We start from the raw sequence: 25,053 nt of genomic DNA on the forward strand, positions 1-25,053 counted from the left end.
TAATATATTTTTTTTCGTGGGTATTTGTACTTATTGATTTGAGAGTATATACCTTCTTAAAGTCTCATTGAGATATGTCCCAATCTTCTGAACATGGGAGAAGAACATTTAAGCAAAAGATTTGGCAAGAGATATTAAGAAGTAAGGAATTTCTATCTTTAATCTCCTTCTCTTTACTTTTCTATAAATCTAAAATCTAAATTATATAAATTGGATAATTTTGATAATTTAATGATGTGAGAAAATTCTTAGGATATAATTTTAAAGGGAAAGAGCAGAAATCAAGATTAGATCCCAAGTCTTTAAATTCTTTTAAAAAATTCCAATTTTAACAGTTGTCATTTATTGCACTATAAGGATGTGCCATATATATTTAATCCTTCTCTATTATTAAACACAACTTGTTCTAATTTTTCACTATTAGAAATATTCTTTGATGAGAGACTTAGGACATTTGTAATAATTCTGTTTAGATTCCTGGTAGATTTATAGAAGAATGAACAGAAGAGATTAAAGATGTGGATCCTTTATTTGTTGATATGTGTTGCCAGTTCTTTTGCCAAATGTGTACATATACACTTACGCTTCTGATTTTGTAGAATTTATGGAATTATTAGAAAGTATAGGATAAAGACTAGGAAGATATTAAAACCTTTTTTTTTTTTAAAGATTTTATTTATTTCTTTGAGAGAGAGAGAGAGAGATAGCAAGAGGGAGAGCATGAGTGGCAGGGAGAGGCAGAAGCAGGCTCCCCACTGAGCTGGGAGCCTGACGTGGGGCTCCATCCCAAGACCCTGAGATCCTGACCTGAGTCAAAAGCAGACACTTAACCAACTGAGCTATTCAGGTGTCCAGGTATTAAAGCTTTAAAAGTAGTTTATCTCTTGTGCTTCGAGTGATTTTTATTATCTTCATTTTCTATACTTTCTTTGCAGTGACTATATATTGCTTTTATGACTTAAAAAGGAATTCAGTTGAATATAAAGAACATGCCTTCTATTTTGATGATCAGCTGCTGCTTTACTATTTGGGGTCTCAGCATCAAAGGTGAAGTTATATTTTGATGTTTTAATCAAAGAAGAGTAAACAGTGGCAGAAGTATCTTATAGACTTTGTAATTTTACATGTTAGCCATACTTTCCTAAATTTGTTTAGAGATCCTTTCTCTACTCTTCCTAATAATTTAGACCTCACATAATACAAGTGAGTAAATGGAAATAACAGGAGTTGCTGGGTCTTTTTATTTTCCCCAGTGGCTTTTGTTGTAGCTGTTAGAAACAAAAACACCCCAAAACTTAAATTCTCACATTCAGTAGCAGGATTAGAGTATAACCCGTGTGTAGTCCTAGGGTCCTTTTGAACTTGTCATCATTTCCAGGGCAATTCTATTAATATATGAGTATATATTTGTTTCTAGAGGCAAAAAATGAAGATTATGGAGCATATGGGTTCATGTAAGTGATCCTTAAGTAAGACAAGGTGTCCCAGTGACCTCTGTAGCCAGGAACAGATTAATTTAAAGGTGCCTTCCAGAATGTTAGAGGAGAGGGTGTATGAAAAACATGTTAAATATAAACCAAAGTAGTGTCAGTTAAAAAGCAACAAAAACGAACTTCTAAATCAACACTATATAGTTGGGGATTTGGGGACCTAGGGATGGGAACGTGAAGGTTAGATTATGTTTGGCCAGGAAAGGGCAGACTTGTGGGAATGTTTTTTGGGTAGTTTTCTACAGGCTGTTGAGAATGAGCATACTTTTCTAATATAAAAACATTCTGTGGACTGCTGCAAGATTTTGCCCCAATTCTGTTTTCCATCAATTGAGAATATGATATTGATAGAGTGTTATGAAGACTCTATAAGTATTATACTATCTGTATACTGTCTATATGTTTTTGAAAAGATGGTAGTTTGGCAAGTAGAGTTTGGCAAGCCATGGCCCATGGACCAAATCTGGCCTGCTGCGTGGTTTTTTTATTTTTTGTTTTTGTTTTTAAATAATCTACCTGCTGAGAATAGTTTATGGATTTTTAAATGGTTGGAAAAAAAAAAAAAAGACAGGGGGCTCCTGGGTGGCTCAGTTGGTTAAGCATCTGACTCTTGATTTCAGCTCAGGTCATAATCTCAGGGTTGTGAGATCCAGCCTCACGTGGGTCTCCATGCTGGGCATGGATCCTGCTTAAGATTCTCTCTCTGACTCTCCCTCTGCTCCCCCCAACTCATGCACACTCTTTCTCTCTAAAACACCGAAACCAAAACCAGGAATAAGTATAGAGAGCATACAGTCGAACCATGAACAACATATGGAGTTAGGGGGACAGACCTCCCTGCTTAGTAGAAAATCTGTGGGTAACTTTTGACTCTCTAAAACCTTTACTACTAATAGTTGACCAGAAGCCTTACTGATCACATAAACAGATGATTAGCACACATTTTGTATGTTCTATATATTATATACTGTGTTCTTAAAGTTAGACAAAAGAGAATGTTATTAAGAAAATCAAGGAAAATACAGTTATAGTGCCGTATTTATTGGGGAAAAAAGCACATATAAGTTGACCCATGTAGTTCAAATCTGTGTTGTTCAAGGATCAACTGTGTATGTATCCTGCAAAGCCTAAAGATTTATTTATTTATATTTACTGTAAATTTTCAACCCTTGGTCTAAAGTAGTAGTTTTCAACCAGAGGCAGTTTTGCCACCAGGGAACATTTGGCAATGTCTCAAGACATTTTTGGTGGCCACAACCGTGGGGGGGGGGGTGCAGATGCTATTGGCAGTTAGTGGGTAGAGGCCAGAGATATTGCTAAACATCCTACAATGCATGGAATGGCCCCTCAAGACGAAGAATTGACTGATCCAAAATGTGGACAAAGACACTGTCCTTGCCCAAACTTTAGTTAAGCTCCTCTGAGTCTTCTTGTTGACTGGGTCTCACCCTTGGCTCCCATCCTGTTTTTGGCCTTCCTAACTCACTTTTGGCAAGAATTCTGCTGAGCCAGTTTAGTGAAAATTCCCTTGTTCTTCATATCTGATCACCCTGGCTTGCATTCAGCAAGAATCCTGTTAGATCAGTTTAGTAAGAATCCTCCATCCTTGCTGACTTGTCTTAGTCATTTTCCGTCTGCCGACTCCCTCACTCTGCTTGTTGGTTGACAGAAATTGCCGGTAGTCTTTTCTGTATTTGGAGTTGACCCTGATTTCTCTCCTCTCTTTCTATAGTCTTGACACCTATTGTAATAGTCCTGAGTAAAATCTTCCTTACTGGTTTGACAAGTGTCAGAATATTTTCACTTTAGCAATGTCAGTAGTTTTGAGGTTTAGAAATCCTGGGCTATAGTAATGTTTGGTACATGCATGAATTCAGGGACCACCTCTGTGGAATGAATGCAGCAAGCTCCATTTCCCTTGGGGTTCCCGTTTTCTAGGGAGGAAGGACCAGCCAACACAAACACACACTTAGGGAATAGTCGTTTCAGGACTTGGAGGAGTCCGGGTGTAAAGATATATTACCACAACTACATTTCCAGGGTAGAGGAGGTTCCGTGTGGATAGGCGTGGCCATGATGTTTGGCCTTGGCTCTAGTCCCTGGGTATCCTTAAGAATGAAATAAGGTTGACTCTGTCTAGGGGTATTTCATTATTTACCTCTCTTTGTCTCCAGTATTTTTCTACACATTGGCATCTTCCTTAAAAGAGAGAACCTTGGAATCTTCAACTCAAAGTAAAATGCTAAAAGGCCAATGTAGGAACTTGTTAAAACACGTTTAGATGGTTATTAAGCAATAAATAGAAGTGATTACTGTATCTTTCCTGGCTCTCATTTAGAAGTGTGGATGAAGAGAACAAGTGTGCGCAGAAGGTCTGGAGATGCCTTTCTGTATTTTGGGGTAGAAGTTGAGAAGCTTAGAAATCTTCATTGGTGAGTGAGAGGCAAGAGAAAGTGAAAGACAAAAGCTGTAACTTGACAAGATCTTAACTATGTGTGTCCCAGGCTCCCTTTTCTTTGGCCTGCTTGTTCCCGAAGACTTGGAGCCCTGGGACCTGTTCAATCCATGTGGCGTTGCTGCCTTCTCTGGGCTGAAACCGTGGATCCTGTGGTTTACCTACTGGTCTGAGCTTCTCTCTTTCCCACATGAAGCCAATCCTGCCCAGTACAAGTCCAGCCTGCTCAACTGAACCCTTCTAGCGGATGGTTCAGATTATCTGTATCTCTCATTTTCTTTTCTTCTTCTTTTTTTTTTAAATGTTTTTTTATTATATTATGTTAGTCACCATACAGTACATCCCTGGTTTCTGATGCAAAGTTCGATGATTCATTAGTTGCGTATAACACCTAGTGCACCATGCAATACGTGCCCTCCTTACTACCCATCACCAGTCTATCCCATTTCCCCACCCCCCTCCCCTCTGAAGCCCTCAGTTTGTTTCCCAGAGTCCATAGTCTCTCATGCTTCTCATTTTCTTTAACAACCTCATTTTCCTTGACCACGTTATTGCTGACTGGGTTCTGATATATGACTTCATAAAATAAACATAGTTATAAAATGGCCACAAAGCCCTGATGCACGCTGATTAGAACCTCTCTCTGCATTTCCCCCCATTCTCCACCCGGATTCTCATCCCCCCTCCCATTTTCTTCTGGAAACCTTTCATTCTGATGATTGGAAGTCACAGAGCAGACCCTGCTCCTGTTTATAGGTCTTCCGCGGTTGTCTGGGAGAATCTTCCCTTAGAGACGTTGCGGATACTATTAGGACATTATTAGAGACTGTTTTAATGACTTGGGATTGCCCACACAGAAGATGTCCAGAAGGACATGGGGAAACTGTAACGTTTGTGCAGAGAGAGGAGGGGAGCACGTAGAGATCGCTCATTTGCAGCCTAGCGGACTTTGCGGCCCCTTTTTGTTTTCTGGGCCCCAAGAGGACCATTTTAATGTACTAGCAACTCAGTAAAAGAAGGCAACGATCAGGGAAGTAATGAGGCGGAACCTCCTAATTTACTATTTGTTATTCAAAAAATCTTTTTTTCCCCCGGACTAGATCAAGATCAGCTATTCTCTTCAAATAAAATCCGTCCATTAAAAAAATTTAATCTGCTAATCTCTCCTGAGAAATACTGTGTAATCTAAACCGAAGCATACGGATTTTGGAGCCTGCCTGCCTGGGTTCGAATCCTGCCTCTGGTCCTTGTCACCTGGGGCAAGCTACTTCACCTCTCTCTGCCTCAGTTTCCTCAGCTGTAAGACAGGGAAAATAATAGTATGCCTACCCCTCAGCTTGTTGTAAGGACCATTCAGACATATCTTGTTTAACTGTGCTTCGTTTTATTGCTCTTCACAGATAACTGTGTTATTTACAAATTGAAGGTTTGCGGCAACCCTGCCATCAAGCTAGTCTGTCCGCACCAACTTTTCCAGTGGCATCTGCTTACTTCACGTCTCTGTGCCCCATTTTGGTAATTCTCATGTCAAGCTTCTTCATTATTATATTTGTTATGATGATCTGGGATCAGCAATTATGACTCACTGGAAGCTCAGATGATGGTTAGCATTTTTTATCAAGGAAGTATTTTTAAATTAAGATGGGTACATTGATTCTTTTGGACGTAATGCTGTTGCACACTTAACAGACTACAGTATAGCGTAAACATAACTTTTATATGCACCGGGAAACCAAAAAGTTCATTTGACTCGCTTTATTGTGACATTAACTTTAATGCAGTGGTTTGGAACCGGACCCACGATATTTCGGAGGAATGCCTTTATTAGTTTATGTGTAAGGCACTTAAAACAGTGCAGACCACATTGGAAGTGCTATTGAAACCTTCGCTATTATTAGTAGTGTTTATTGTAGTCTTGGAGTTATGACCTAATCTAGTCAGATATATTTTTAGGGAATTCAGAGGCATGTGTTCAGACATTTCCAGAAAGAAAAGTCTAAGCGTTCTTCTTTGAAATACCTTAAATCAGAGAAACTTAAACAGTTGGCAGTGTTAAAGTGTATATTTTTCAAGTAAGGAACTCCCCATAGACATAGTAGTATATAGCTTTTATGTTTGAGGTATCTTTAGCTGGCCAAAGTTGCCGAGGTACTGAAAAGTCCTCCTGCTGCCCCCTGGGTATCTGGGACGGATGTTGGTTAAAATGGCACTTGGCTAAGTAAGTATCACTGTGCAAATATTGATTTTCTGAAGAGCATAGGAATGAAGATGCATAGGGAGTTTAGTTTCGGAGGGGATAGCAGAATATGTGGAATTTAAATTTGGGTTATAGTAGCAATAATATAGGCAGTAGAAACATCCAGATTTAGGGCATTGACAGAATATATTGGCCATTTATGGAAGGGGCAATTTTTCCTTCATTTTGTTCAGGAGATGTGAGTTCAGAAGATTATAGACATTTTTTATAAGTATAGTTATTTTGTTTAGATGCACAGAAACATTCACACATGAGATTTGCTTTCCTAAAACACCAAAGGAAATTCCTGAGCTTTATCTTTGCATTTTTTGGCACTAGCTTCAATTTTTTAAATATATGTTTACAACCAAGTACACACTGTGTTAATATGTGTTGTACACATATATAAAAGGATGTAATTATGGTAGAAAACAAATTTAGGGAAGAGTTATAGATTTTTTTTCCCAAATGAAAACATATCTCCTTCTCTGAAAATGGTTTTCTTTAGGCATCCCAGGAAATCTGAGCAGCATTCTGCCAGTTGTTTTTTTTTTTTTTTTTGGAGGATGAAACAGATGCTCCATTGATCCCCGATATGGTTATTTATGTGGCTGGTTTTCTACACGAAGGGAAAAAAGTTTGATTAATTACCATTAACTGTGACATATCCCGTGGGTAATGAATTTCTTTTGTGTGTGTCTGTTTTCCCCCTGTTTCGAATACGTTGGTGGCTATGTAATAGGTTCCGGTAAAGCAGGCTGCCAGCACACTTAGTGGAAAATAAATGCAGCTCTTCAGAGGCGTAGGATGGCAGTGTTGTCAAGTACTTAGCTGGTGCTGGGACATGTGGTGCCTGCCACTGTCTGTAGGACCCAAATCCTTAAGTCATTTTCCTGGGCGTTTGTTGAGGGTGTGCAGGGGCCTGTGCATGCTTGAGGTGCCTCCGGAGGCTTGGAGCTGCAGTCTGTTGCCCTGAACACCAGCGTGAATTTGAAGCCGGGCCAAGATCGGACCTATGGCTCTGATCCTGGGAACTCCTCTTGTTGACTCTTGGCGCTCGGGTTGTCGTTTTGGCCGTTCTTTAAATGAGTGCTTTCTGGTTTGAAGTAACAGTATCATTTGACGTGGTTTTGCACATTTTTTTCGCCATTCGATTTAATACCATACCGGCGATAGGCAGGTGTCAATGATGATAAAGTAAGATTCAGTGATCTCCCAGTGACATTAAATGGCATGTGACAGACTGAATCTCAGACCCAGGCCTTTTGAGCCCGGGCCTGTTGCTCATCCTTCTGTCCCACATGCTATTTTATAGATTGTTGAATTGGACTTGCTAATATTTTCTTGAACATTTTTGTATCTATGTCGGTTAGAGATGTTGGTCTGCAGTTTTCCTTTCTTGTGATGTCTTTGTCTGGTTTTTACTACTACGGTAATGCTGGCTTCATAGAATGGGTTAAGGAAGAATTCTCTACTTTTATCTTCTCTATAAGAGATTATAGAGAATTGATATACCTTCTCCCTTAAATGTTTGGTGAACCTGGTGAACCCGTCTGGGCCTGGTGTATCTGTTTTGGAAGATTATTGATTCAATTTCTTTAATGGATAGAGACCTATTCAGACGATCTATTTCTCTTTGTATGAGTTTGGTTAGATTGTGTCTTTCAAGATCTTGGTCCATTTCATCTAGGTTATCAAATCTGTGGGCCTAGTTCACAGTATTCCTTTATTATTATTAATGTTCATGGGATCAGCAGTGATGGTCCCTCTTTCATTTCTAATATTAATAATCTGTGTCCTCTTTCTTTTTTTCTTAATCTGGCTAAGAGTTCCACTGTTTTTGAGATGTTAGTAAGGAACCAGCTTTTGATTTCATTAATTTTCTCTGTTGATTTTCTGTTTTCAATTTCATAGATTTGTGCTCTAATTTTTATTATTTTTTCCTTCTGCCTACTTGGATGTAATTTGCTTTTCTTGGGGTATCTGGGTGATAATAATTTACTTTTCTTGGGGTACCTGGGCAGCTCGGTCAATTAAGGATCTGACTTCTGCTTGGGTCATGACCTCAGGATCCTGGGATGGAGCCCAACATGGCATCCTGCTCAGCGGGGAGCCTGCTTCTCCCTCTCCCTCTGCTCCTCCCCTTTGCTCATGCTGTCTCTCGCTCCCTCAAATAAATAACAAATCTTTAAAAAAATTTAATTTGCTTTTCTTTTTCTGTTTTTTTTTTAAGGTAGAGGTGTATATTACTGATTTTAGATCTTTCTTTTTTTCCCTAATATACGCATTTGATGCTATAAATTTTTCTCGAAGTACTGCTTTTGTTGCATCTCACAGATTTTGATAAGTTGGATTTTATTTTTATTTACTTTAAAGTATTTTAAAAATTTCTCTTGATATTTCTTCTTTGACTCATGTGTTATTTATTTATTTATTTATTTATTTTATTAATAATGATTTTTTATTATATTATGTTAGTCACCATACAGTACATCCCCGGTTTTCGATGTAAGGCTCGATGATTCATTAGTTGTGTATAACACCCAGTGCACCATGCAATATGTGCCCTCCTTACTACCCATCACCGGTCTATCCCATTCCCCCACCCCCCTCCCCTCTGTAGCCCTCAGTTTGTTTCTCATAGTCCATAGTCTCTCATGTTTCATTCCCCCTTCTGATTACCCCCCCTTTCTTTATCCCTTTCTTCCCCTACTGATCATCCTAGTTCTTATGTTCCATAGATGAGAGAAATCATATGATAGTTGTCTTTCTCTGCTTGACTTATTTCACTAAGCATTATCTCCTCCAGTGCCGTCCATGTTGTAGCAAATGTTGAGAACTCATTCTTTCTGATTGCTGAGTAATATTCCATTGTATATATGGACCACAACTTCTTAATCCAGTCATCTGTTGCAGGGCATCTCGGCTCCTTCCACGATTTAGCTATTGTGGACATTGCTGCTATGAACATTGGGGTGCATATGGCCCTTCTCTTCACTACGTCTGTCTCTTTGGGGTAAACACCCAGTAGTGCAATGGCTGGATCATAGGGTAGCTCAATTTTTAACTTTTTAAGGGACCTCCACACGGTTTTCCAGAGTGGCTGTACCAACTTGCATTCCCACCAACAATGTAGGAGGGATCCCCTTTCTCCACATCCTCTCCAACAATTGTTGTTTCTTGCCTTGTCTATTTTTGCCATTCTAACTGGCGTAAGGTGGTATCTCAGTGTGGTTTTGATTTGAATTTCCTTGATGGCTAATGATTTTGAACATTTTTTCATGTGTCTGTTAGCCATTTGTATGTCTTCATTGGAAAAGTGTCTGTTCATATCTTCTGCCCATTTTTTGATTTGTTTATTTGTTTCTCGTGTATTGAGTTTGAGAAGTTCTTTGTAGATCTTGGATACCAGTCCTTTATCTGTAGTGTCATTTGCAAATATATTCTCCCATTCCGTGGGCTGCCTCTTAGTTTTTCTGACTGTTTCCTTGGATGTGCAGAAACTTTTAATCTTGATGAAGTCCCATAAATTCATTTTGTCTTTTGTTTCTCTTGCCTTTGGGGATGTGTCATGAAAAAGGTTGCTTTGGCTGATGTCGTAGAGGTTGCTGCCTATGTTCTCCTCTAGAATTTTGATGGATTCCTGTCTCACATCGAGGTCTTTCATCCATTTGGAGTTTATTTTTGTGTATGGTGTGAGATAGTGGTCAAGTTTCATTCTTTTGCATGTAGCTGTCCAATTTTCCCAGCACCATTTATTGAAGAGACTGTCTTTTTCCCACCGGATGTTTTTTCCTGCTTTATCAAATATTAGTTGCCCAAAGAGCTGAGGGTCCATTTCTGGGCTCTCTATTCTGTTCCATTGGTCTATGTGTCTGTTTTTGTGCCAGTACCATGCTGTCTTTGTGATCACAGCTTTGTAGTACAGCTCGAAATCTGGCATTGTGATGCCCCCAGCTTTGTTTTTCCTTTTCAACAGTTCCTTGGAGATTCGGGGTCTTTTCTGGTTCCATACAAATTTAAGGACTATTTGTTCCAGTTCTTTGAAAAACGTTCTCGGTATTTTGATCGGGATAGCATTGAAAGTGTAGATTGCTCTGGGTAGCATGGACATTTTAACTATGTTAATTCTTCCGATCCATGAGCATGGAATATCTTTCCATCTTTTTATGTCTTCCTCAATGTCTTTTAAGAGTGATTTATAGTTTCTAGAATAAAGGTCCTTTACGTCTCTGGTTAAGTTAATTCCAAGGTAACGTATGGTTTTTGGTGCTATTGTAAATGGGATGGATTCCCTGATTTCTCTTTCTTCGTTCTCGTTATTCGTGTACAGAAATGCAACTGATTTCTGAGCATTGATTTTGTATCCCGCCACGTTACTGAATTGCTCTATAACTTCTAATAGTTTGGGAGTGGCTTCTTTTGGGTTTTCCATATAGAGTATCATGTCGTCTGCGAAGAGAGACATTTTGACTTCTTCTTTGCCGATTTGAATACCTTTGATCCCTTTTTGTTGTCTGATTGCTGTTGCAAGGACTTCTAGTACTATGTTGAATAATAGTGGCGAGAGTGGGCATCCTTGTCGTGTTCCTGATCTTAAGGGAAAGGCTTCCAGCTTTTCCCCATTGAGAATAATATTTGCAGTAGGCTTTTCATAGATGGCTTTTATGAGATTGAGAAATGTACCTTCTATTCCTACACTCTGAAGGGTTTTAATCAGGAAAGGATGCTGTATTTTGTCAAATGCTTTTTCGGCATCGATTGAGAGGATCATATGGTTCTTGAGTCTTTTCTTGTTGATATGATGTATCACGCTGATTGATTTGCGAATATTGAACCACGCTTGCATCCCAGGTATGAATCCCACTTGATCGTGGTGGATAATCCTTTTAATGAACTGTTGGATTCTATTAGCAAGTATCTTGTTGAGGATTTTGGCGTCCATATTCATTAGGGAAATCGGTCTGTAATTCTCCTTTTTGAGGGGGTCTTTGCCTGGTTTGGGGATCAAGGTAATATTGGCCTCATAGAATGAGTTTGGTAGCTTTCCTCTGTTTCTATTTTTTGAAATAGCTTTAGGAGAATAGGTATTATTTCTTCTTTGAATGTTTGGTAGAATTCCCCAGGAAAACCGTCCGGGCCTGGAGTTTTGTTATTTGGAAGGTTGTTTATCACTGACTCAATTTCTTCATAATTAATTGGCCTGTTTAAGAAATCAATTTCTTCCTTTTTCAATCTTGGTAGTTTATAGGTTTCCAGGAAGGATTCCATCTCTTCCAGATTGCTTAGTTTATTGGCATATAGCTGTTGATAAAAATTTCTAATAATCCTTCCAATTTCAATGGTGTTCGTCGTGACCTCTCCTTTTTCATTCATAATTTTAATAATCTGGGTCCTTTCTCTTTTCTTTTGGATAAGTCTTGCCAGTGGTCTGTCAATTTTATTGATTCTCTCCAAGAACCAGCTTCTAGTCCTGTTGATCTGCTCTACTGTACTTCTGGTTTCTGCTTGATTGATTTCAGCTTTAATTTTGGTCAACTGCTTCCTTGTGCGTGGATTAGGCCTGTCCCTCTGTTGCTGTTCCAGCTTCTTGAGGTGAGAATATAAAAACTGCATTTTAGATTTTTCTATTCTTTTGAGTGAGGCTTGGATGGCTATGTATTTCCCCCTTAGGACTGCCTTTGCAGTATCCCATAGGTTTTGGACTGTTGTATTTTCATTCTCATTGGTCTCCATAAATTGTTTAATTTGATTTTTGATTTCCTGGTTTATCGAGTCATTCCTGAGCAGGATGGTTCTTAGTCTCCAAGTGTTTGAGTTTCTTCCAAATTTTTCCTTGTGGTTGAGTTCCAATTTCAGAGCGTTGTGGTCTGAGAATATGCAGGGGATAATTTCAATCTTTTGGTATCGGCTGAGACCTGTTTTGTGTCCCAGAACATGGTCTATTCTTGAGAATGTTCCATGGGCATTAGAATAGAATGAGTATTCTTTGGTTCTGGGGTGTAGTGTTCTATATATATCTAAGAGGTCCAACTCGTCGAGTATGGCATTCAAAGCCTTTGATTCTTTGCTTAGTTTTTGCCAGGGTGTTCTGTCTATTTCTGAGAGTGGAGTGTTGAGGTCCCCTACTATTAATGTATTTTTATCTATATGTCTCTTTATTCTGGTTAAGAGTTGGCTTGTGTATCTTGCTGCTCCCCTGTTGGGGGCATATATATTTATAATTGTCATATCCACTTGTTGAATACTTCCTTTAAGAATAATATAGTGCCCTTCTGCATCTCTAACTATAGTCTGTAGTTTAAAATCCAATTTATCTGATATGAGAATTGCTACCCCAGCTTTCTTTTGAGGTCCATTTGCGTGAAAGATGGTACTCCATCCCCTTACTCTCAGTCTGAATGCATCTTTGGGTTCGAAATGAGTCTCTTGTAGACAGCAAATGGATGGGTCATTTCTTTTTATCCAATCTGCAACCCTGTGGCGTTTGAAACCAGAATTTAAACCATTAATGTTCAGGCTGAGTACTGAGAGATATGCTTTTAATTCTGCCATGTTGTCAGTAAAGTCTTTGTTTGTATTGGCTGTGACTTTCTGTTTTGTATCACTCTTGGGGCCTTTTTACTTTTATAGAACCCCCCGTAATACCTCCTGTAGGGCTGGTTTCGTGGTTACGAAATTGGCTAGTGACTGTCGATTCTGAAATGTCTTTATTTCTCCATCAATTCTGAATGACAGCCTTGCTGGATAAAGGATCCTTGGCTGCATGTTTTTCTCTGAAAGAGCTTTAAAAATGCTCCCCCAACCCTTTCTCTCATTCCAGGTCTGTGTAGACAGGTCTGATGTAATTCTGATGCCTTTGCCTTGGTACGTGAGAAATTTCTTTGCCCTGGCCGCTTTCAATACTGTATCCTTGGATCTCATATTTGCGAATTGCATTATGATGTGACGTGGTGTAGGTCTGTCATGGTTGAGCTTGGGAGGGGTCCTCTCTGCCTCTTGGACACGAATTTTTGTTTCCCTTGCTAGATTAGGGAAGTTTTCAGCTACAATTTGTTCAAATATCTCTTCTAGACCTCTGTTTTTCTCCACCCCCTCGGGGATGCCGATGATTCTAACATTGGATCGTTTCGTTGAGTCAGTAATCTCCCGTAGCCAACATTCGTGGGCGTGGATTTTTTTAAGACCATCTTCTATTTTTATTTTTTCCTCTATTAACCCATCCTCCAATTCACTAACCCTTTCCTCCGCTTCCGTGACCCTGGCCGTCAGAGCCTCTAGTTTTGCCTGCATTTGGCTCATAGAATTTTTAATTTCTGTCAAATTCGCTCTCATTTCCGCCCTTAGGGATTGTATATTCTCAGTAATATTTTCCTGAATACTTTTTTCAAGTCTACTCATTATCTTGACCATTGTTACTCTGAATTCCATTTCTGATAATTTGGTTACATCCATATCCGTTACTTCTGTGGCAGAGGCCACTGACTCACTGTCTTTTCTTTGCTGGGGGGGGCTTCTCCTTCTTGTCATTCTGATGAAGAGAGGTTGCGGGGTTTCCAGAGCCCAAATTATTGACTGGGTCCCAGGCCATGCCCCTTGTTTTATAGGGATCTTAGAGATGTGGGCTTCTTCTTTAAAGATTTTATTTATTTACTTATCTGAGAGAGGGAGACAGACTGTCAGCAAGAACGAAACAGAAGCAGGGGAGTGAGAGAGGAAGAAGCAGGCTCCCAGCGGAGGAGCCCGATGAGGGACTCCTTTCCGGAACGCCGGGATCACGCCCTAAGCCGAAGACAGGCGCTCAGTGACGGCGCCACCCAGGCGCCTCCGGTTGTGGGCTTCTTGATTTTTCAGCCTGCCTTCTGTGTTCTGGGGGAGGGGCCTGCCGCGCCGATACTCAGGCAACCCTGTTTGGGTAGAGTCTCCGTGTCCCCTGCGAGGGGGGATGGGAATGGGCACTCTCTGAGCCGGTATTTCCAGGCTTTTGTTCTCTGGCGGCTTTCCCTGGCGGCCGGCTATGCCTCTTCTGAGGGTCAGAGCAGCAGAGGCTGCATTGTCACAGAACAGAGGGATTGCGGCCCGTTCTCCACTGATGTTCTGGCCACTTTAACTCTGTTACTGTTGGTGCTGCTCAACCCTGCGGCGTCCCGGGATGTGCACACCAACTCGGCGTCCCTGCCCTCACTTCCAGGGCCGGTGCGTCTCTGTCCTTTGTGTTTCTAATGCCGCCAGCCACCGGCCGCCCCGCGTGCTCCCGGGTCTCCCGGTCTCAGTCTATGCCCGGTGAGCACACCTCGATTCCGGAGTTTCGTGAGAAGCCTGGTGGCGCGCGCACCCGGTTCAGGGTCTCAGTCTGCTGTTTCACGGGTGCCGACCGCGAGTCCGCCCGCTCCCCCGTGCAGGTGGCCCGCCAGCCGCCAGCCGCCCCGCGCGCGCTCCGGGAGCTCCCGGTCTCAGTCTGGATCCCGTGAGCACACCGGGATTCTGGTGTTCCGGGAGATGCCTGGTGGTGCGCGTTCACGGCTCACCGGTCTCAGTCCGCTCTCTCGCGGGTGCCCTCTGTGTGTCCGCCCGCTCCCCCGTGCAGGTGGCTGCCGCTTCCCGGCACCCAAACGCGGCGGCTCCCTCCCCCTTCCGTTTATCTTCCGATATCCGTGCACTGTTTACAGCTCCCCTCTTCGTACCTCAATACTCAGCGCTGGAGGTGTTCATTTGTAGAGATCCAGATGCGTCATCCTGCGTCTCAGGCTGATTCCGTGGTTATTTAGGCTGGTCTGGTACCTATCCAGCTCGACTCAGGGGACCGGCTGAAAAAGGGTCCCCTACTCCTCCGCCATCTTAACTCTGACTGACTCATGTGTTATTTAGAAGTGTTGGTTAATCTCATCACGTTCATGTTGTTCTTCAGCACTGTTGTGTATCTCCTAAGATACAGCTAGAGAAGATTGTGCCTGTTAAGTAAAAACTTGTACACACTGAGCTCCTAATGGTGAAGGAGGAGGTGGAAAGGGAGAAAGGAAGGAAGTAATGACCATTGAGTTACTCTTTCATTGTCTGGTTTACTTTGCTTATTTTCAAAATGGATTTGAAACTGACAATGAAACACAATACATACAATTGATCCATTAAAGGATAAAAGTATATGATAAAATGGAGAAATCAGTTAGTTATACCAGAGACTAGTCTTTTCAAGTATTAGTAATTTCCCCTAGTCTAAAGAAGGAACTGGACAGTAGGTAACTTTAGATTAAGGTTTCTGATAAGTGCTGTAATTTCAAATCATTGACTGAAAAATGAGATGATATCTTGTAAGAAAAGTTAAAGAATTTATCTTAAATAGTATTACCCAAATGGTGGGTCTACACAGAAGGGGAATGCAGTTTTATCTATAGATATGCTTCTTCCCTCCCTCTCCTCCCTTCCTTCCTCCCCTCCCTTCCTTCCTCCCTTCCTTCCTTCCTTCCTTCCTTCCTTCCTTCCTTCCTTCCTTCCTTCCTTTTTAGAGAGAGGGAGAGAGAGAGAATCTTTTTTTTTTTTAATGATTTTTTATTATATTATGTTAGTCACCATACAGTACATCCTCGGTTTCCGATGTAAGGCTCGATGATTCATTAGTTACGTATAACACCCAGTGCACCATGCAATACGTGCCCTCCTTACTACCCATCACCAGCCTATCCCATTCCCCCACCTCCCTCCCCTCTGAGGCCCTCAGTTTGTTTCTCATAGTCCATAGTCTCTCATGTTTCATTCCCCCTTCTGATTACCCCCCCTTTCTTTATCCCTTTCTTCCCCTACTGATCATCCTAGTTCTTATGTTCCATAGATGAGAGAAATCATATGATAGTTGTCTTTCTCTGCTTGACTTATTTCACTTAGCATTATCTCCTCCAGTGCCGTCCATGTTGTAGCAAATGTTGAGAACTCATTCTTTCTGATTGCTGAGTAATATTCCATTGTATATATGGACCACAACTTCTTAATCCAGTCATCTGTTGCAGGGCATCTCGGCTCCTTCCACGATTTAGCTATTGTGGACATTGCTGCTATGAACATTGGGGTGCATATGGCCCTTCTCTTCACTACGTCTGTCTCTTTGGGGTAAACACCCAGTAGTGCAATGGCTGGATCATAGGGTAGCTCAATTTTTAACTTTTTAAGGGACCTCCACACTGTTTTCCAGAGTGGCTGTACCAACTTGCATTCCCACCAACAATGTAGGAGGGATCCCCTTTATCCACATCCTCTCCAACAATTGTTGTCTCTTGCCTTGTCTATTTTTGCCATTCTAACTGGCGTAAGGTGGTATCTCAGTGTGGTTTTGATTTGAATTTCCTTGATGGCTAATGATTTTGAACATTTTTTCATGTGTCTGTTAGCCATTTGTATGTCTTCATTGGAAAAGTGTCTGTTCATATCTTCTGCCCATTTTTTGATTTGTTTATTTGTTTCTCGTGTATTGAGTTTGAGAAGTTCTTTGTAGATCTTGGATACCAGTCCTTTATCTGTAGTGTCATTTGCAAATATATTCTCCCATTCCGTGGGCTACCTCTTAGTTTTTCTGACTGTTTCCTTGGCTGTGCAGAAACTTTTAATCTTGATGAAGTCCCATAAATTCATTTTATCTTTTGTTTGAGAGAGAGAATCTTAAGCAGGCTTCATGCGCAGTGTGGAGCCTGATGTGGGACTTGATCTCATGACTCTGAAATCATGACCTGAGCTGAAATCAAGAGTCAGATACTCAACTGACTAAGCCACCCAGGTGCCTCGGTTGCTTACTTTCCATACAGACTGGTGACATGACACTCATTTTCCTATTATTTATATTCCATTATGTCCTAAAAAAAAAAGATCGAGTGTTTAATATAAACATAGGCTAAAAAGAAAGATAAAATTATGAAGGTGAAATAAGGGACCATGGTAACTTGAAGCCCACAGAGGTGTGCTTCTGTTACTGAATATGGACCACGAAGTTGCATCCGAGCGTCCTAGGCCCAGCTGGCTCAACTTAAGGGGAGCCACAGGTTAAAACATGACCTTGATTTAAGAGCAAGTGTCCCGAAGGGGCTGAGCCTCTCTGAGGTTGAAGTTGGGTCTGGGTTCGTGGGGTTTGCTGACCCGAGCTACGGGGGTTTTAGGACCTTTACCGCAGTCTTCTGCCATCAGTGTGACTTAGTGTCGTTTACTTTTTCTCATTTCTCGTTTTTTCTCCTGGTTCAAATACTTGAGAAGATCTAAGGACTCCCTGCCTACTTTGGAGATTGGTGAGAAGGTTCTATGCATGGAGCACAGTTTCCTCTAAATACCTCTAGTGCAATCATTTCGAGTCACAGTGTTTATAAAGTTTAAAAACAGACTGTTTATCCAGGAACCTTTTGGGGAGTGGAGGCCCGAGAGAAATTACTCCTGTGGACTCTTGGGAAGAGGGCACTGGGTGACAGGAAAGACAGCATTCTATGAACAACATTTTTACCACGGCTACACGCATGGTTTTCATACAGCTGATACTTGTGATGTTACTCAGTTCAAGGCAAAGACATCATGCCAGAGTACGATTCACTAGAAGTGATTCTTTCAGGAGATGAAAGCGGTGAAGTGGAAGTACGAAGTTCTGATGCTTAGGGTTGATTTAGAGACATAATTTAAGGCACAGTTAGAAGACTTTTTTCTTCTTTTTTAACTTGAGGTGAAATTCACATAACCTACAGTTTACCACTTCAAAACATATAATTCAGTGGCCTTTAGAATATTCACAGTGTTGTGTGACCACCACCTTTCTAGAATTTATAAGTTTCTGTCACTCCAGAAGACACATCGTAGCCATGATGTAATCAGTCCCCATTCCCTCTTCTCTCCATCCACTGGCTGCCACAAGTCTGCTCTCTGTGTTTGTGGATCTGCCTGTCCTGGATGTTTTGCATAAAACAAAACATATAATAAATGACCTTTTGTGCCTTGCTTCTTTCACTTGGCACAGTATTTTTGAACTGCATTCAAGTTGTAGCATGCATCAGTACTCCATTCCTTTTTATGGCTGAATAATATTCCATTGCATATACATATCCTAGTTTGTTGATCTGTTCGTATGTTCCTAGATATTTGGGGTGTTTTTCCCTTTTAGATATTGTGAATCATGCTGCTGTAAGCATTTGTGAACAAGTATTTGAGTACCTGTTTTTTAAATTCTTTTGGATTTGTACCTAAGAGTGCAATTGTTGGGTTATACGGTAATTCTGTTGAACTTTTTGAGGAACTACAAATCTTTTTTCGTATTTCCCAGTGGAATATATGAGGGTTTCTATTTTTCCACATCCTCAACAGCACTGGTTATTTTGTTATTTTTGTTTTTGTTTTTTTAAAGTTTAAATCCTTTTATTATAACCATCCTGGTAAGAGTGCAGTGGCTTCTCAGTATGGTTCCCATATGTATTTTCTTGATAACCAGTGATGTTGGACATCTTTTTCATATGCGTGTTGGCCAGGTGTATATCTACTTTGAAGAAATGTCTATTCAGGGTCCTTTACCCATTTTTGAATTGGGCTGTTTGTTTTTTTTGTTTTCAAGTTGTAAGAGTTCTTTATATTTTTTTGAATATGAAACCTTTATTCACTTCTCAACTGGATGTCCAGTTCTCGACAAAAAAAATTACAAAACATACAAAGAAACAGAAAAGTATGATCTGTTCACAGGAAGAAAAAAATTGACAGAAACCACCCATAAGGAAGCCCAGACATTAGACTTATTAGGCAAAGACTTTACATTAACTGTTTTAAACATGCTGGAAGATCAGAAAGAACCATAGACAAATATAACTAAAAGAAATCAGGAGAGTGATGTATGATCAAGTAGGGGATATCAGTATAGAGATAGGAATTATGAAAAGGAATGAAACAGATATTCTGGAGCTGAAAGTTACAATAGCTGAAATGAAAAAATCACTACAAGGATTTAGCAGGAGATTTGAACAGAAGAAAGAATCAGCAAATATGAAGATAAGGCTCTAGTCTGAGGAGCAGAAAGCAAAAAGAATGAAGAAGAATGAGCAGTGCCTAAGGGACCTATAGAACACCGTCAAGCTTAGCAACGTATGTTATTGGGAGTCGTAGAAGAAGAGAGAAAGAAAGGAGCAGAAAGATTACTTGAAGAAATCATGTCTGAAAACTTTTCAAATTTTATGAAAGATATGATTGTTTACATCCAAGAAGCTCAAAAAACTCTAAGTAGGATAGATTCAAAGAGATCCACATCTAGACACGTGATAAACTGTTGGAAGCCGAAGACAGAGAGAGAACTTGGAGAGAACTTGGTATGTGGCAAGAGAAAATTGACTTGTCACATACAAGGGATCCTCAGTAAGATGAACAGCGAGTTTCTCATCAAGACCATGGAGGCCAGAAGGCTGTGGGAGGGTATATTTTAAGTGCTAAAAGAAAAACAAAAGTGTTATCCAATAGTTCTATATTTGGCGAAACTATCCTTCAAACATGAGGGTGAAATGAAGGGATTCTCAGATAAGCAAAAGCTAAGGGAGTTTTGTTGGTAGTAGACCTACCCTGCAAAGAATGCTAAAGGGAGTCCTTGAGGCTGAAACAAAAGGCCACTAGATAGAACATGAAGTCATATGTGGAAATAAAGATCATTGGTAAAGGTAGCTATAGGTAGATATAAAACTAGTATTATTGTAATTTTCATTTTCAATCTCTTTGTCGTTCTTGTAAGATTTAATAGACAAACGTCTTAAGCAATAATTATAAACCTGTTTTAACTGGTGCACAAAGTATAAAGACGTAATTTGTGACAATCACAACATAAAGCGGGAGTACAAAGCTGGATAGGAAGGGATACAATGCATGTTATTGAAGCTAAGTTGGTATCAGTTCAAACAGGTTTGTTATAAACTTAGGATATTAACTATAATCCTAAGGTAACCACTAAGCAATCAATATAATATACCACATTAATAGAACAAAGTGAAAAAAACCCCCACATCTCAATGGATGCAGAAAGAACATTTGACAATATTCAACACTCTTTCATAACAAAAAGACACAGAAGACTAGGAGAAGGGAACTTCCTTATCATGGCAAAGGGCATTTATGAAAAATCCCCAACTAATACCATACTCAGTGGTGAAAGACTGAAGGCTTTCTCCCTGAGATCAGGAACAGGACAAGGATGACTGCTTTCATCATTATTATTCAACATTTTACTGGAAGTCCTAATCAGAGCATTCAGGCTGGGAAGAAAAATAAAAGGCATCTAAATTGGAAAGGAAGAAGTAAACTTCTATTTGCAGATGATGTAATTCTATACATAGAAAATCCCAAAGAATGCATACACGCGCACGCACACAAACTACTTGAACTAACAAAGAAATTCAGCAAAATTGCAGGGTACAAGATCAATACACAAAAAATCAGTTGTGTTTCTACACCAGCAATGAACAATTCTAAAAGGAAGTTAAGAAACCAAAAAAATAAAATATCTTGGACTAAATTTAAGGAGGTGAAAGACTGGTACACTGGAAACTATAAAATATTGCTGAAGTACATTAAGACCTAAATAAATGGAAAGACCTCCATGTTGATTGACTGGAAGACTTAATATTGTTAAAATGACAGTAGTCCCCAAAGTCATCTACAGATTCAAAGCAGTATCTATCAAAGTAGAAATGGCTTTTTCCCGCTAGAAATAGAAGAGCCAATCCTCAGATTCATATGAAATTTCAAAAGGCCTTGATTAATTAAACAATCTTGAAAACGAACAAAGTTTGAGGACTTATACTTCCTGATTTAAAGTTACTACAAAACCGTAGTAGTCAAAACTGTGGTACTGGCATCAGGATAGACATTTAGACCAATGGAGTAGAGTTGAAGATCCAGGAATAAATCCAAGCCTCTATGGCCAGTTAATTTTCAGTGAGGTTCAAAAGACCATTTATTTAATGGGGATGAGGAAAGCGAGTTGCAGAGCTTTTCCCAGTCTCTTCAAATGGCACTGAGTCAGCTGGCTAACCACACGCAAAAGCAGGGATATTAAGCTCACTCAATCTACAAAAATTAACTCAAAAGGAATAGGACTTAAACAGAAGAGTCACAACTATAAATCTACTAGAAGAAGCTGTAGGGGTAAATCTTCATGATCTTGAGTTTTGCAGTGGATTCTTAGATTTGACACCAAAAGCATGAGCAACAAAAGAAAAAATAAATTGGACTTCATAAAAATGAAAAATGTTTGTTAATCAAAGGACATTGTTGAGCAAGTGAAAGGACAACCCACAGAATGGGAGAAAATACTTGTAAGTCATGTACTTGGGAAGACACAAGTTCACAAGTTTTCTTAATTGATCTTTGCTTCACCAGATTTCATGATTTGTTCAGCTTCTCTTTTCTCTGCAAAGCCTCGTGACTGCCGCCCACAGCCTGCCGCGTTACCGTAGCAGCCAATGGCTACTAAGATAGACCTGTGCCCTTGTGCTTCCCCTAGCTGCATTTTGTGTTCACCACCAGCCAGCTGTCTGTATGTTTGTGCACGTGTGACTTAATATTGTAGCATATAAAACAAATGTGAGAGCAAAAAGATATCTCTAAGAAAACAAATATTAATGCTTTGGAAAGACTTGATGAGAATAAGTAAAAAAAAATTGCTTTTAAATTTTGAATAAGTCCAATGACTGTAAACTGTTGTGAAAAAATTGTAACAACTCCATAAGGCTTCTGCATGCAGATTACTTAGCAAGTACCTTTATTAATTTACATGAAAGAAACCCAACTGAAAAGGTGTAAATATGCATTATGGAGGTGGTTTTTATGTAAGAAACGAGGTACGTAATACCAATTGGCAGAGTCCAAAGAGACCACCTTGGTGGTCCTGGTGTAGAGATTGGTGAATGAATGTATATTCATATGTTTAAATGAAAAGAAAATAATATTTATGTAATTTTTGTGATTTTTATCAGTTAACCGACTGACAGTGAGAATTAACTGTCCAATTTGATCATTCTGGGTAAAGAGAAGTTTTTGCTCTGTTACTCCAAATATAGAGTACTGCATCTCTAAATCCATTTAACTGCAAGGAATTTTGTTATCTCTCCTAACGGATACCTCCGTGATAGATCTCAGGGCTGGTGGACTTGGCAGCTCTACAGGGTTACCAGTGAGCTGTCTATCTTTTCCACCATCTTCAATGTGTTTGCCTTTGGGTTGCCCCTTTCTAGAGTGCAAGGTGGTTGCAATATTGTCCAAAAGTAGAAAGAGTTCCAGGCATTCTTCTCTTTTCCTTAGAGGATCAGGGAAGCCTACCCCAGAAACTTCCATAGGAGACCCCCCCCCATGTTTCATTGGCCAGAAGTGGGTCACCTGCCTACCCCTAAAACAGCCCTAGCAAGGGGCGTGAGAGACCATTTTGACTGGCTTAGAATTGAACTCATCACACTTTAACCCTGAGTGAGTAGTTAACTCTGAATCAGGTGGAATCAGGGTAGATATCCAGACAAAGTTAAATTCTGCCAACAACTACAACAACAACAACAACAACAACAACAACAACAACAACAACAACAAAAGGCCAACGTGGTAGTTGCCGAGGTAATAAGCAGTAGTTACATAGGGACAGCAAATCCTTCACGTTGTGTTTCCTGAGTGTTACTTCCTACAACTAAGCTTTTGCTAAGAGCTGAGCAGCAGAGAATTCAAGGTTATTCTCTTTTTGATGAGCCCCCAGAGTTGAGCTATTCAACATTATTGGTCAAGAATATATCAGTATGCTTCTCAGTGGTCATCTGAGTGGGTGGCAGGTTGCTGTCTCTTTCAAAATGCGTAAGAAGTCTGGGAATCAGACTTGAGTAGATGACCACCTCATCTTTGCATGGAAGAGGTTAGTGGTAGACTCTACCAGCTAATGATTGTGGCTGCCCTGAATGCTTTTCTCTCATTGCCCTTTGTTCCTAACAGCCCTTTCCATTTGGAGATTTCTTTCCCACTTTATGTCATTTTGCTAAGGATAACAATCATGTTGATCCTTGTCTCCATTCCCTGCCTCCCGTTCCTCACCACAAAAGTACGCATGAACTGAGGCCTGGCCAATTAGAGATCCCCATCTCCTAGGCTGCCCCGTCTTCCAGCCTACAATGATGTGTTCAGGAAAAGGCATCTGATCTAATTGGGCAAATGGGAATTTTCCCCAGGACTTCTGGAGTTTATTTCCTGGGTCACATGGAAGGCACACTTAGAGTCAAGAGAAAGAAGCCATTAGGCAAGGAGACACAGACATAAGCAGAGACTTGATAAGGTGTGTGGTAGGTGAGTTTCTTGACAGTTCTGAGCCCTGAGTCCTGTTTTCCTCTGTTCTCAGTGCTATCCAAAATTTCTTCCTGGCTAGATAAGCTAATATGTCTTCTCTTTTGCTTAAGCAGACTTGAGATGGGTTTCTGTCACCTGTAATTTCAAACATCCTGATTAACACACTGTTTGAGGAAGAATCTGAGGACAGACTCATGCTTTTCCTTAGAATGGTCACTCTGATACCTGGCTTAATGAACCACTGAGACCCGAGTGTTGCATAGTAAAGGGCACACTGATGTGAAATCTTCCAAAGCTATATTACTGTCAGTCATGACCAGAGGGAAAAACAGTCTCAACTTGGAAATAGTTACTGGCCAATTTTAAGTACTGTAGCTTGTTCCCAATAAATGTTTTAGAATAAGTGAGTTGCAGAGCTTTTCCCTAAGAGAGATTATTCCAGTTAAATGTGGGAAGATAGAGACTTAAAACATATTTGGAGAGAAGCACTGGATTAATTTGAGAATAGTTGACCTTGAGTTACTTTTGGTGAGGCTAATTTGATATCAGATGTTGTCTGTCTTGGCTGTTCATAGTTTATAGAAACATAACCATATAAGCAGTGTAGAGAACACTCATCTTTAGTTTCTCTCTAGCTGGGATCCATGCGCCCAGGGACATTCCTGTTGTGCTGAGTTCAAAACAAATGTGAGTGGAATTCTGATGAGAGAGGATGGGAACTGAACCGATTGGAAATCTGAGGACAAAGGGTGTGAAGTTAAGATCTGCCCAAAGGCTGTCCATATTGTGGAGAAATTCTCGTGCTGTCACAGTAAAACAGGCCTCTGGAACTTAGTGTGTCCTGATACCCTTGGAAGGAAGCACTGAACTAAACGGAACCCGGAAAGAATAAGAACGCCAGAAGGATCTAGCATTTTTCTGTCTGTTGGATCGCAACAGAGGTAGACCTTGTGCTTGTTTCCTCAAAGACAAGTAAGGGACATGTACAGAGAAACAAAATGGGCACACCGTCCAATTCCAGGACAAGAATACGAAGTTAATGTAGTAAAACAAATGTTTCAGTGTGGCAGTGGCTTAAACTCTTGAACTCTATTGAAGACGTGGGCTGGCATCACTCCTGTAATTCGGCAGGAGACCGGGAAGTGACCCAATTCCAGCACTGGCTGGTGTGCACCCGGCGGAGTGTTTTTAGTCGTCCTGGCATGCTGTGGATTGACAACAAGATTATATGTTGTTCAAGGCCACTAATAATAAACAGAGTGGCCACAAACAAAAATCTTCTGAATAATTTCGGGTTTCTAAAAATGCAAAACAGTTCAGTAATCTCCTGAGCTCTGGACCATCTGCAGACCAGCATCATTTATGTAGAGCTGGATATTGGAAGAATTAGTAGTCAGACTTGAAAAAGCTTTCTTAATAAATTAGGACAGATTATGCTATACCCAAGAGACTGATGGTCTGCCAAGATTTGGTCAGTAACTTTTATTTAAAGGTGTTTTACCATATGGTTTTCTCAGAAAGCTAAAGATCAGATTCTAGCACATTTGCAGCTAATAAATCGTGTTCTTAAA

At 40.3% G+C, this 25,053-nt stretch overlaps 1 protein-coding gene across 8 annotated transcripts in view; it reads left to right on the forward strand.

Annotated features, from left to right (window-relative positions):
• FHIP1A (FHF complex subunit HOOK interacting protein 1A) overlaps positions 1-25,053 on the forward strand; it is a 241,752-nt gene that overhangs the window by 74,886 nt on the left and 141,813 nt on the right. The window contains exon 4 of one of the 8 annotated variants that reach the window (XM_057310119.1): positions 5,346-5,460. The exons of the other annotated variants lie outside the window; for them this stretch is intronic. The gene's annotated coding sequence lies outside the window, so the exon portion shown is untranslated. The remainder of the gene's footprint in view (positions 1-5,345; positions 5,461-25,053) is intronic. 8 annotated transcript variants of the gene reach the window in all.

This window comes from Ursus arctos, unplaced genomic scaffold, assembly GCF_023065955.2.
Source record: "Ursus arctos isolate Adak ecotype North America unplaced genomic scaffold, UrsArc2.0 scaffold_11, whole genome shotgun sequence".
Taxonomy (NCBI): Eukaryota; Metazoa; Chordata; class Mammalia; order Carnivora; family Ursidae; genus Ursus; species Ursus arctos.